Source organism: Vicia villosa, linkage group LG7 (assembly GCF_029867415.1).
Source record: "Vicia villosa cultivar HV-30 ecotype Madison, WI linkage group LG7, Vvil1.0, whole genome shotgun sequence".
Taxonomy (NCBI): Eukaryota; Viridiplantae; Streptophyta; class Magnoliopsida; order Fabales; family Fabaceae; genus Vicia; species Vicia villosa.
In genome coordinates this window covers 1,073,000-1,085,478 of record NC_081186.1, presented here as the reverse complement: position 1 = coordinate 1,085,478, position 12,479 = coordinate 1,073,000, and the positions used below count along the sequence as shown (strand labels likewise).

Here is a 12,479-nt window from a genome sequence, read left to right as displayed (position 1 = left end):
TCCCTCTTCCCCGATTAATTTTCAACGAGCATCACCGTGACGGTGTTTCGGCCACCACCACAACGAGTCCTCCCTCATCTCTTCTCTAAATCCCCTATCGGAACAATTCTCTGAATCGGAAAGAAGCGGTGGACGTCGAGATTGTTCGTGATAATAGTAGGCCCACAAGAATTAAATTGAAGCCTAAATGGCTACAAGGCTTTATTACAAATTAATAATTTTTATGTTTGATAAGTTTAGTTGCTGTTTGGGCCAGGCCCGTTTGTAACAAGTCCATTAGGTCAAAAGAACTCTATTGTATTTAATGGGTGGCTAGCTATTGAATGAAGTAGAGAATTAACACAAATCTTATTTCCTTTTTAATTTCTTATGCAAAAGTAGTTTTGTTTTTATCCTTTGAAGAACCCTAGATCTACAAATTAATAGTTGCTGAATTCATCTTATCAAATTGGTGCTTTCATCTTGAATTCATGGCTCCTCCTAAACCACCCAACCCTAAAGAAATAGTGGAAGAAGCTGTCCAAGCAGCTCATCTACACCTTAACAATGCTATGCAAGAAACCCAACAACAAATGGATGAGAGGTTCCTTCAAACTCATTCAGATTTGGAGGGACTACATACTAGAATGGACAAGGAAAAGCAAGTTTCAGATTCTAGATATGACAATATCATGAATCTGCTCACAAAACTAGCCTCCCAAGCTGAAAAACCAGCATCTAGTACTATTCCCGCAGTCACTATTCACGGCGGAAACACTATTCACGGCGGAAGTACTGTTCACGGGAGCGGTACTATTCACGGCAGCAGCACTGTTCACGGCGGACCCACCCCAAGCAGAACTGTGCATTCACCTGCTGCTGCATCTTCTGTTACTATTCATGGCAGCCCTAGTCATCCTACAAACTCTGCAGGTACTGTTCCAATTCCCACTTTTATTCCTACCACTACTATTCATACCCCTCTTTCTTTTACAAAGACACCCATTCCCACAAGCCTACCCCAAGTTTACTCTACCCCCTTTTCATCAACCCTCTCCACCTATAATAGATTATTCCCTCACCAATCCTTCTTAGATCCCACTTTTTACACAGCACCTCCTGTTTTTACTACCAGCGGTCCTTTCTCAATTCCACAATTTGCAAATATTCCTTATACCCAACCACCCCAAACCACCCCTCCCTTACAACTTCCCTCTTTTCGTACACCAAAATTAGAGCTAGCCATGTTTGACGGATCAAACCCCTTAGAATGGTTGTTTCAAGCGGATCAGTTTTTTACGTTTTATAATGTACCAAGTGAAAACCGTTTAGCTATGATGTCATTTTATATGAAGGGTGAAGCTTTGGGTTGGTTTAAGTGGATGCACCATAATCATGAGCTAACGGATTGGATTTCCTTTACAAAGGCTCTCGAACTCCGTTTTGGGCCTTCAACCTATGCCAATCACCAAGCTGAGTTATTCAAACAAACCCATTCGGTTGTGGAATACCAAGCCCAATTTGAGAAATTGGGAAATCAAGTGGTAGGCCTATCTCGTGAAGCTATTCTTAATTGTTTTATTTCGGGTTTACATCCGGATATTCAAAATGAAATAGCCATTCATAAACCAACATCAATCTCTCAAGCAATAGGTCTCGCTAAGCTTATTGAATCAAAAATACGGGAAGCCAAACCTAAGTTTCAGAAACCGTTTTCCTCTTATAACAAAACCACTCTCCAAAACCCCCCTATTACTAGCCCCACCCCAGCCACAAAACCCTTACCACAAGCCCAACCAGCCAAGTTACCAATCCGCAAACTTTCAAGTGCCCAACTACAGGAGCGTCGTGCTCAAGGCCTATGCTTTAATTGTGATGAAAAATTTATTCCAGGCCACAAGTGCAGTGCTGGAAAATTTTTGCTCCTCGTTGAGGATGATGATCTTTCACAAGTGGAACTGACTGAAAATTGTGCAGAAACAGTAGAACAAACAGAACCGGATGACACATATTTTCAACTATCTCCTCAAGCTGCCAATGGAAAATTTTCCCCTAAAACTTTGAAATTCAAGGGCTCTATTAATGGTCTCTCAGTTGCTGTTTTGATTGACACTGGCAGTACCCACAACATCTTACAACCTCGAATCGCACAGCATCTTAAACTCCACACTCAACCAATTCCCAATTTTTCTGTCATGGTGGGAAATGGCTCTAGATTGTCATGTTCAGGAATTTGTCCAAAGGTCCCCATCAAACTTCAAAATAATTCATTCTCAATTCCTTTTCACTTATTTCCTATAGAAGGGGCTGATGTGGTGCTTGGAATGGAATGGTTACGGACTTTGGGTCCACTAGTGGCTGATTTCTCAATACCAAAAATCTCTTTCACTCATAACAACAATGACATAACCATCACCGGCGACTCAAACACACTCATTGCTCCCTCATCCTACAACAATGTTTGTCACCTCTTACAAACTGACTCCATTGCATCACTCCACCTCTTACTTTGCCAACCTTGCGAAACATTTGACTCCACTAATCCCTTTTCAAATTCCAATTCCCTCGAAACACTGCCACAAACAAACCTACCCCAACAAATACTTTCCATCCTCAAAAACTATTCTACCATATTTAACCACCCTAAAGGCCTTCCCCCAACCCGCCCACATGACCATCACATTCCCATTGTCCCCAACACCGCACCAGTAAATGTCAAACCATATCGGTATCCACACTCTCAAAAAGACGCTATGACTTCTATCATCCAGGAAATGTTGACGGATGGAATCATTAAACCAAGTAACAGCCCCTATTCCTCCCCTGTCCTATTGGTTCGAAAGAAAGATGGTTCATGGCGATTCTGTGTGGACTATAGAGCCCTAAATGCCGTTACAGTGCGTGACCGGTTCCCTATACCTACAATTGATGAGCTTTTTGATGAATTGGGTTCTGCAACTATTTTTTCAAAGATCGATTTACGATCTGGTTACCACCAGATTCGGGTGACTCCTAAGGATACTCACAAAACTGCGTTCCGGACGTTTGACGGGCACTATGAGTTTTTGGTAATGCCATTCGGCTTAACTAATGCTCCTAGTTCTTTTCAATCGGCTATGAACGATTTGCTAAGACCTTATCTTCGAAAGTTTGTGTTAGTTTTCTTTGATGACATACTCATTTATAGTTCTTCTATTTCTGATCATGCACATCATTTAAAACTTATTTTAGACTTGCTTTTATCTAACCAGTTTTATGCAAAATTATCAAAATGTGTGTTTGCTGTCCCTAGTGTTGATTATTTAGGTCACATTATATCAAGTGAAGGTGTAACCCCAGATCCAGCTAAGATTCAAGCTATCCAAGAATGGCCGAAGCCACGTTCACTCACGGCACTCAGGGGTTTTTTAGGCCTCACCGGCTTTTATAGGAGATTCGTGCGTCACTACGCCACTCTCGCCGCTCCTCTCACCGATTTATTACATTTTACTAAATTACAATGGAATGCAGCAGCTGACTCAGCCTTTACAATTTTGAAGCATAAAATGACGGAAACACCGGTACTTGCCCTTCCAGACTTCATGAAACCTTTTGTGCTCGAAACCGACGCTTCTGGTGTAGCAGTTGGTGCCGTTTTATCCCAAGATAACCACCCAATAGCCTTTTTCAGCAAGAAACTTTGCAACCGCCTACAAGCCTCCTCAGTATATGTTCGCGAGATGTTTGCAATAACAGAAGCTGTCAAGAAATGGAGACAATATTTAATAGGCAGAAAATTTCATATTTTTACGGACCAGAAGAGCTTACGTAATCTATTCTCTCAGACAATACAGACACCAGAACAACAGAAGTGGGTATCTAAGCTACAAGGTTTTGAATTTGATATACACTACAAACCTGGAAAATCAAATCAAGTGGCAGATGCGCTTAGCAGGATTCACCATGAGGACGACGCCTTGCTTCTGTCTGTCTCCACACCAGTTCCCCTTATCCTCACCCAACTGAGAGAGTTCTACAAATCAGAGCCAGAAGGAAGAAAACTTATGACAGACACCCAGAAAAATCTTTCACCACAGAACCATTTCCAAAGCAAAGACGGTCTACTTTATTTTAAAGAGAGAATCTTTATACCTGATATTCAACGGTTGCGAACCAAGATTATCACAGAATACCACAGCACACCATCAGGCGGTCATTCTGGCTTCAAACCAACCCTCGCCAGGTTATCATCTTCATTTCTATGGCCTGGTATTTACAAAGACATTAAGGAATTTGTTAAGACTTGCACCACATGCCAACAAAACAAGTATTTGACTACAAAAAGACAAGGGCTGATACAACCACTACCAACACCTACTCAAGTATGGACTGACTTAAGTATGGATTTCATTACTCACCTTCCAAATTCTCACGGACATACAGTGATCTGGGTAGTGTGCGATAGATTGACCAAGTTTTCCCATTTCATCGCTCTTCCTACTAAGTTTTCTGCAAAAGATCTTGCACTTCGGTTCGCTGTAGAGATCTGTCGCCTTCATGGAATTCCATCTTCCATCGTCTCCGACCGTGATCCCCTTTTTCTAAGTACCTTCTGGAAAGAACTATTTCGGGCTCAAGGCACAACATTGAAGTATAGTTCAGCTTACCATCCTGAAACAGACGGACAGACAGAAGTAACAAACAGGTGTTTAGAGACTTATTTGCGTTGTTTCACTAGTGAAAATCAAAAGAAGTGGTTCAACTACTTACACTTGGCAGAGCTTTGGCATAACACAAACTATCACTCGGCAATCCGAATGTCACCTTTCGAAGCTCTTTACGGCCGTCCTCCACCCTCTTTCCCTCAATACGCCGCCGGCGACACTAACATTGAAGCTTTGGACGACATCTTGCAACACAGACAAGAACTATTAAACACTTTACAGAGTAACTTGAACAAGAGCAGAAAACAAATGGTGGTTCAAGGAAACCGGACTCGGAAAGAATGTACCTTTCAGGAGGGAGATCTTGTCTGGCTGAAACTTAAGCCCTATCGTCAACACTCCGTTCACCGCCGTTCCTCTGAGAAACTCTCAAAGCGCTTCTTTGGCCCTTTTAAGATTCTCCACCGCATCGGCGCTGTCGCGTACCACCTCGAGCTGCCGCCATCTTCACGCATCCACCCGGTAATCCACGTTTCTCAGCTGAAAGCTTTTCACGAAAACCACCTCACCGCCTCTGTGGAGATCCCAGCAGAGTTTCAACCTACGGATGCGCCCACCGTGAGTGAACCGCCATCAGCAAACCTGCACACAAATCACAAATACCCATCAGTTGGACCGCCTATTCCCAACAATGAGGAAGGGACAAACAGACAAGGTTCTATCGCCGCTGATACCTTGAAGGAGGAAGGAGAGTCACCGGTTGCACCTAACAGTGTGACGAAAAAAACAACATATAAGAAGGAGAGTGGCCAAGAGAGTAAAGTAAGTGATGAAGATTCAAAGAAGGAGAGAGAGTTGAAAGTACCAGAAGACAAGTGGGAAAGTAATATGAGTTATGACTTGAACTATGGTTCCAAGAAATATTATCTATCAGATCCAAACGCAAGTACATCACGTGGGTTTGTTGTGAGTTCCCACGCAAAGCCCTTATCTCCACCATCCATTACATTGGATTCTTTTGATAACCAATCTGCACCGTCCCCTCATCTGTCCGTTGAGCCTCGTGATGCTACAGTGGCTATGCGGGTTCCCAATGCCACTTTACAGCCTGTTTCCCACGCCAATTTCAAATCTACTCCACAGCTGTCCCCACCGAATACTTCTCCCAATACAGCTGTATCACATTCTCCCAATGTTCCAAAATCTTCTGCAGCGCTTGGGCCCCCCTTGGATTGGGCCGCATCTCCCCAAGGCGGATTGGATCACAACAAACTTAACCTTGAGGACAAGGTTTGTCTTGGGCCGGATAGTATTGATAATAGTAGGCCCACAAGAATTAAATTGAAGCCTAAATGGCTACAAGGCTTTATTACAAATTAATAATTTTTATGTTTGATAAGTTTAGTTGCTGTTTGGGCCAGGCCCGTTTGTAACAAGTCCATTAGGTCAAAAGAACTCTATTGTATTTAATGGGTGGCTAGCTATTGAATGAAGTAGAGAATTAACACAAATCTTATTTCCTTTTTAATTTCTTATGCAAAAGTAGTTTTGTTTTTATCCTTTGAAGAACCCTAGATCTACAAATTAATAGTTGCTGAATTCATCTTATCAGTTCGGTTCAGTGAAGTTGAACGTGATGATTTACGATGAAGGTGCGGATGCGTGTTGTTATTCTTAAGTTGACGATGATGATAAGTGTCGTTATTTGCAGATCTGAGGCGAAGTTGACGATGACATGAGGTTGAATCGGAGATGATGATGAACGGTGACGTTGTTGTGCCTCTGAACTCGACGACAAAGAACAATCGAAGAATCGTTTCAAGAACTCAGGTGATGTTGTCTTTCCTCTTCTGAATTCATCTGCATCCTTCTGAAATCAACTCCGTTGCGATGATGTCAAATCCCTTATTACTGTTGTTGCGAGCGATATTGAAGTTTGAAGTGCAGAGATAATGAAGATGATGAAGCGCGATTGGTGAAGACGATATTGTTGCATTGGAAGAGAGATCGATGGAGGAGATTGAAGATGAAACTTCTGAGTTTTCTGGTGAGGATTGAATGAAGATGAGGATGCGATGAAGGTGATGAGAAAGAAGATTGGAGGTGATTGATGATGAACGATGAAGAACCATGAAGCTCCAAGAGTTTGTTACATTTTGGTTCAAGGTGAGTTATCTTTTTTCTGTTATGCTCTTCTTTCAGATTTTCTCTCTGTTACGTCTGGTCATTTTCTTCTGCTCTGAAATTCTGTTATGACTGTTTGCTCATTCAATTGGAGAGCTGAAGAAGATGATTATTCAGGAAGAAGATTGAGAGAGGTTTGAAGAATTTTTGTTACAGGGTGTTGCTCAGAGCGAGAGAGAGTCCTCTTCCGTTGAAAGTTTGTTATGTTTTTTGTTAGAGGTGAGTCCCAATTCTGTTTTTCAGTTTCTTCCCCTTTTTCAGATGGTTTAATTGCTTATCGTGTTTATGCAGGCTTTGTGAGTGAAGAGTGTTGACGGATTTAGATCCTCTCCTGTGTCCTCTCTACTGCTGCCCATGCTGCCTTCATCTAAGCCATTTATTCATCTTCTTTCTCTCTCTTCAAACCAAATTTATTTTATTTTATTGATTTGTATTGATTCTGGGCCATTAGATCAAGCAGTAGAGGCATAGCTGCAGACATTGACAGCAGAGGATCCATTTTCAGTGTTGACAATTACAGGTTCGGTTTTCTTATGGTTTATTATGAAGAATGCAGGATTGAATTGGTTACCCTTACGCTGCAGAATTCACTCGTTTTGTTTTCATTGGTTCTAGGCCTCTTTTTTTTTGTATTGCTTCTATTTGTACTGGTTTTGTTGGGGTTGCAAAATTGTGCATATCAGTTGGAGATGGGCTCATGAACTAGGGCTTTGTTGAAGTTGAATGTAATAACATGGATTTTTTCAATGAATTTTGAATGGGCTTTTGTATGGACTTTGGACTTCTGAATTGTAATGGGTTCTTTCTTCTATAATTCAATTTTTTGTAATGAATGGCATGGACTATTTTGTAACGAATATGATTTTGTGAAGTATTGGAATTGATGTTTATAAATTTGATGGACCTTAGGCGTAAATGTAATGAGTTTTGGATGATAATATTGGTTCTTTGTAATGAATGGAATAATGGGTGGATATTATATTGAAATGAATTTTGAATGAATTTTGTGATGAATTTGAATTAGAATTTGGATGGGCTTTGCTTTTATAATCGGGACTCCAAGCAATTCAATATCACCTTGATCCGACTAAACTTGCATTCAAAACTCGATTCAGGGACGACCAAGGGATCATCATATGCAAATTCTCAACCATTAATCCTTGAGCGTTAAATCATATAATCATGACTTATACAAGTAATTGGAGAAGACCTATGTACCGAACTGTTTTAAAAATAGCGAAAACTCTTTATTATTTTCTGGATTTTTGAGAGACGAAATAAATGTCTTTCATAACTTATAGCACAGAGAAAGAGGGCAAATTTTGGGGTGCAACAGCTAGCAAAAGATCTTGTTATCGAGTATGTCAGGAAAATGGTTCATGCAATCAGACCCCCACATTTCCTATAGCTCGCGTCGCTCGACGTTGATGCTCGGTGTACGCACGCATCGTTTTCCTTTTAGATCCGTGACGGCTTGGTTGCTAAGAGGGACTCGCTCCTCTTGTCTATGGCCCGATCATTTTCGCGAGGTCTAATGCTTGGTTGACTCGGGTGATCCGCTCCCCTTAGCTATGGCGGGACCGCTTTTATACTACTTGGCCAGTGCCAGTAGGTTGTTTGCCTTACGAGCGGATCTCGTTTGTGTGATATCCTTGTTTGCCTTTCGCTTTTCCCCGTAGGTTGCTAGCTAAGTTTAGACTTGTAACCTTTGTATGATAACATAGGTAGCAAGCTTTTCCCCCTTAGCTTAGGTTTTCCTCATGCATTCTTTAAAATACAAACCACACTCTTTGATTTTCTTTTCTTAAGAGCTTGTTATTTCCGCTCCATTCCCAACATAAGTCTCCAAAGGTCGAGCAGCGGAGTGCGAATGTAACTCGTTCACCTAAAAAACACAAAACAAACAGAAACTAGTTAGCCGAGATACGGTACCTCTGATTCCTTAAAAAGGATACGTAGGCAGGAGGGTAGGGCCCGTGCGAGTATAACTCTTTCTTTTCCCTACATTTTGCATGCATTTTAGTCCAGATTAGCGCAGTTTGCTTACACACCCATAGTTTTAGACACAAGCATGGATACCATCGAGTACGATGGGCGTGAGGGGTGCTAGCACCTTCTCCTCGCGTAACCGACTCCCTTGCCCTCTTTTCTGGTCGTGAGACCGTTGTTTTTCTTTTGTGGTTTGCTGGCACTCCCTTCCTTTTCAGGATAAATATGTTAGTGGCGACTCTGTTAATTTTCGCGGTAGCGACAAGGAGGTTCATAATGAATAATAAAAATCTCTCAAAATTTTTAGCAATGTTGTATTCTCATGATTGAAATCAAATCAAAGATTTTTGATCAAACTAAAAGAGGTCTTATACTCAAATCTATATACTCATGAGTTTTGACATTAACACTTGAAATATACCTTACAATAACTAAAATCATGTTTATAGTTTTATAAAATATTCCCCTTTTGAATTTTTTGTTTAAATAAGATTCTCCCCTTTAATGATTATTACTTTTTAAGCCCCTATAATGTGTTAGAACAAGATTTGTTCTGATCAATATTCTTAGTTTTGATGATAACAAGGATATGAATTTTGTGTGAGATAATGTGGTACTCTAATACATTGCAATTCCCCTTTCAGGAAATATATAAAGAGTATGCACAAATCAGCGCTCAGAAGCTTTGTCTCAAAAGGTTCAGCATGCAACATCAGAACATGGTCTGGCAAGACATCAGAAGATGGTCAAGGCAGAATCAGAACATGGGTCTATGGAAGCATCAGAAGAACTTGAGATCAGAAGCAGAAGCACTGAAGTTCTCATGGTATCACGCTCAGAAGCACTTCAAGGTCAGAAGACAAGAAGATGCTTTGCACCAAGCTGTTTGACTCTGATGACATTCAAATATTATATTCACAAACATCAGATCAGAAGAAAGTACAGGTGGCAGGCTACGCTGACTGACAAAAGGAACGTTGGAAGCTATTAAAGGCAACGTCAGTAGACACAGCGTGAACAAGGCTCGAGGTAGTTGACAAAAGCGTGAAACATTAAATGCAAAGCTGTACGGAACACGCAAAGCATTAAATGCGCCCAACGGTCATCTTCTCAAACGCCTATAAGTATGAAGTTCTGATGAGAAGCAAGGTTAACAACTCTGAATCAAATTCTGTGAATATTAACTTGCTGAAACGCTGTTCAATTCAAAGCTCAGAAACTTCATCTTCATCAAAGCTCACTACATTGCTGTTGTAATATATTAGTGAGATTAAGCTTAAACGTTAAGAGAAATATCACTGTTGTGATTATAGCTTTTCAGAAGCATTTGTAATACTCTTAGAATTGATTACATTAATTTGTAAGTAACTAGAGTGATCAAGTGTTGATCAGGATACTCTAGGAAGTCTTAGCTTGTGTCTAAGCAGTTGTAATTAGAGTGATCACGTGGTGGTCAGGATACTCTAAGAAAGTCTTAGCTTGTGTCTAAGCATTTGTTCCTGGAGTGATCAGGTTGTGATCAGGATACTCTAGAAGACTTAGTCGCGGACTAAGTGGAAAACCATTGTAATCTGTTGCGATTAGTGGATTAAATCCTCAGGTGAGGTAAATCACTCCGTGGGGGTGGACTGGAGTAGTTTAGTTAACAACGAACCAGGATAAAAATAACTGTGCATATTGTTTTTATCGTTCAAGTTTTTAGACTACACTTATTCAACCCCCCCTTCTAAGTGTTTTTCTATCCTTCATAATGCACTCTTGACCCATAAAAGAATTTTATATTTCAAAATTAACACTCTCTTTTTATTTAATATTGTATTTGATCATAATTTTTTATCAGAGTATTTAAAAAAATAGTTATACTAAATTAAATTATATTTAGTAACTTTTATTTTTATTTTATATTCTATATCAAAGTACCACAAGAATTAAAAAATAATATTTAACTTATCAATAATGTAAAACCCTTTTCTAAAACTATCTCATAAAAATATATAAGAAAGTATACATATGGAAAGAGGTAATATCAAACATTTATTTACATGACAAAGACTTAAGGTATATGTTCTTAAAACAAATGTTAAATAACTCAATAAAAAATATATATTCTTAAAAAATTTAAAAATATTTTTTCAAAAAAAAAATTAAACTTTTAATTCCTTAACTTATGATAATAGGGCACAAATTTGAAGTATATTTGACTTACCGGACAAGAACAGATTGGAAAGTTCCTTAGATATTGGCCCGTTTGTTTCAGCTTTAAAAAAATGACTTTTTTCTTTGTATTTTTGAAAATAGATTTTCCAAAACCGTTTTTCAAAATATTACAAATTTTTTTATATTCGTTTTTTCTAAAATGAAACAATAATTTTGACATCCTAGAACATAAACATAGATTAATGAAGACTAAAACTTAGTCAAAATCACAATTTTTTCAAAAAGTTGTATTTCAAAAATGATTTTTATGAAAATCTATTTGAAATAGCTTCAAAATTAAGTGATTTTTTGAAATTTTGATATCCAAATTATTTCTCCATAGATAGATGAAATACCTAAAATCACATTTTAAGAATAACTATTCAAACAAAATTCTCATTTGAAGTTTTTATAAAAAAATTCTTTGTAAAAATTTTTTTCATAAAATTTTGTAACACTATAAAAATCATTTTTAAAAAAAGCCAAAACAAACGGACCCATAAGTGTTTGGCCAAATAGATTTAAAATAATTTTCTTCTATTTTAGATTCGTTGATTCTCACAAGAGCGCACGGTAAATAGATTTCAATTAAAATGTCACATTGTCTTGGAATAATTGTAAAATATTTTTTTGAAATAAGTTAAATAAATGATATTTAAAAATAAGTCAATTTAGAACATTGTTAACTATTTTGAGTTCTTTGATTTGATTTTTATATTTCCATGTACTTTTAAATGGAGCAAGGATTAGTTTCTGACTTTCTAGAGCTCGAGCTCCTTTGATCATTCTTGTTTGGGTTTTATATTCTATTTTTTAATTTTTCATGGAATTTTGTTGTGAACATGTCCCTTTGGCCTAGTGTAATTGAGTTAAGTTTTCTTTTGAAGCTTATAGATATAATTTAAGGCCTATATTTGGGTATGTTATGATCATTTGAGTAATCTAATGATATGTCAGCTTGTTTTCATTTATTGGAAGTTGTGAGTTGATCATTTGTTTTTACCTTGAGCATAAAGTTTGTGTGGTTTGCAAAATCCTATTTTTTTTATCCTTGTAAATTTTTGAGCCATTTCTTGCTATGACTTTAAATTCATTGAGGTTTAGAGATATGATAAACTTAAAGATAGTCTTACAAAGGCTTGAGAGCTATTTGATCTCTCTTTGATTATTTCTTATTTCATTTTGAGTTTGATCCTTTCTTATGCTTTTTCGTTGATTATGTGAGATATGGTGAATGCACTTGTGCAACATATAATGATAGGAAGCTAATCCTACCAAGTCTATAGAACTAGGATTTCAACAATAAAAGATAAAGTCATTAAAATTAAAGCTAAGCAAATAGAGATAAAAATAATTTTGATTTCATTGATTGATTTAATTGTGTCAAAGACAATATATATATATATATATATATATATATATATATATATATATATATATATATATATATATATATATATATATATATATATATATATATATATATAT

The 12,479-nt window shown here is 38.0% G+C and overlaps 1 long non-coding RNA gene across 2 annotated transcripts; it reads left to right on the top strand.

Moving 5' to 3' along the window:
• The first annotated feature begins 6,233 nt into the window (after positions 1–6,233).
• On the top strand, positions 6,234–7,123 carry LOC131620260 (uncharacterized). Of its 2 annotated transcripts, none has more exons than XR_009289006.1 (3): positions 6,234–6,274; positions 6,334–7,025; positions 7,098–7,123. It is a non-coding gene; the product is annotated as an uncharacterized LOC131620260 (long non-coding RNA). The 2 variants fall into 2 exon arrangements; XR_009289007.1 differs by having other exon boundaries at positions 6,240–6,788; positions 6,901–7,025.
• The last annotated feature ends 5,356 nt before the right edge of the window (positions 7,124–12,479 follow it).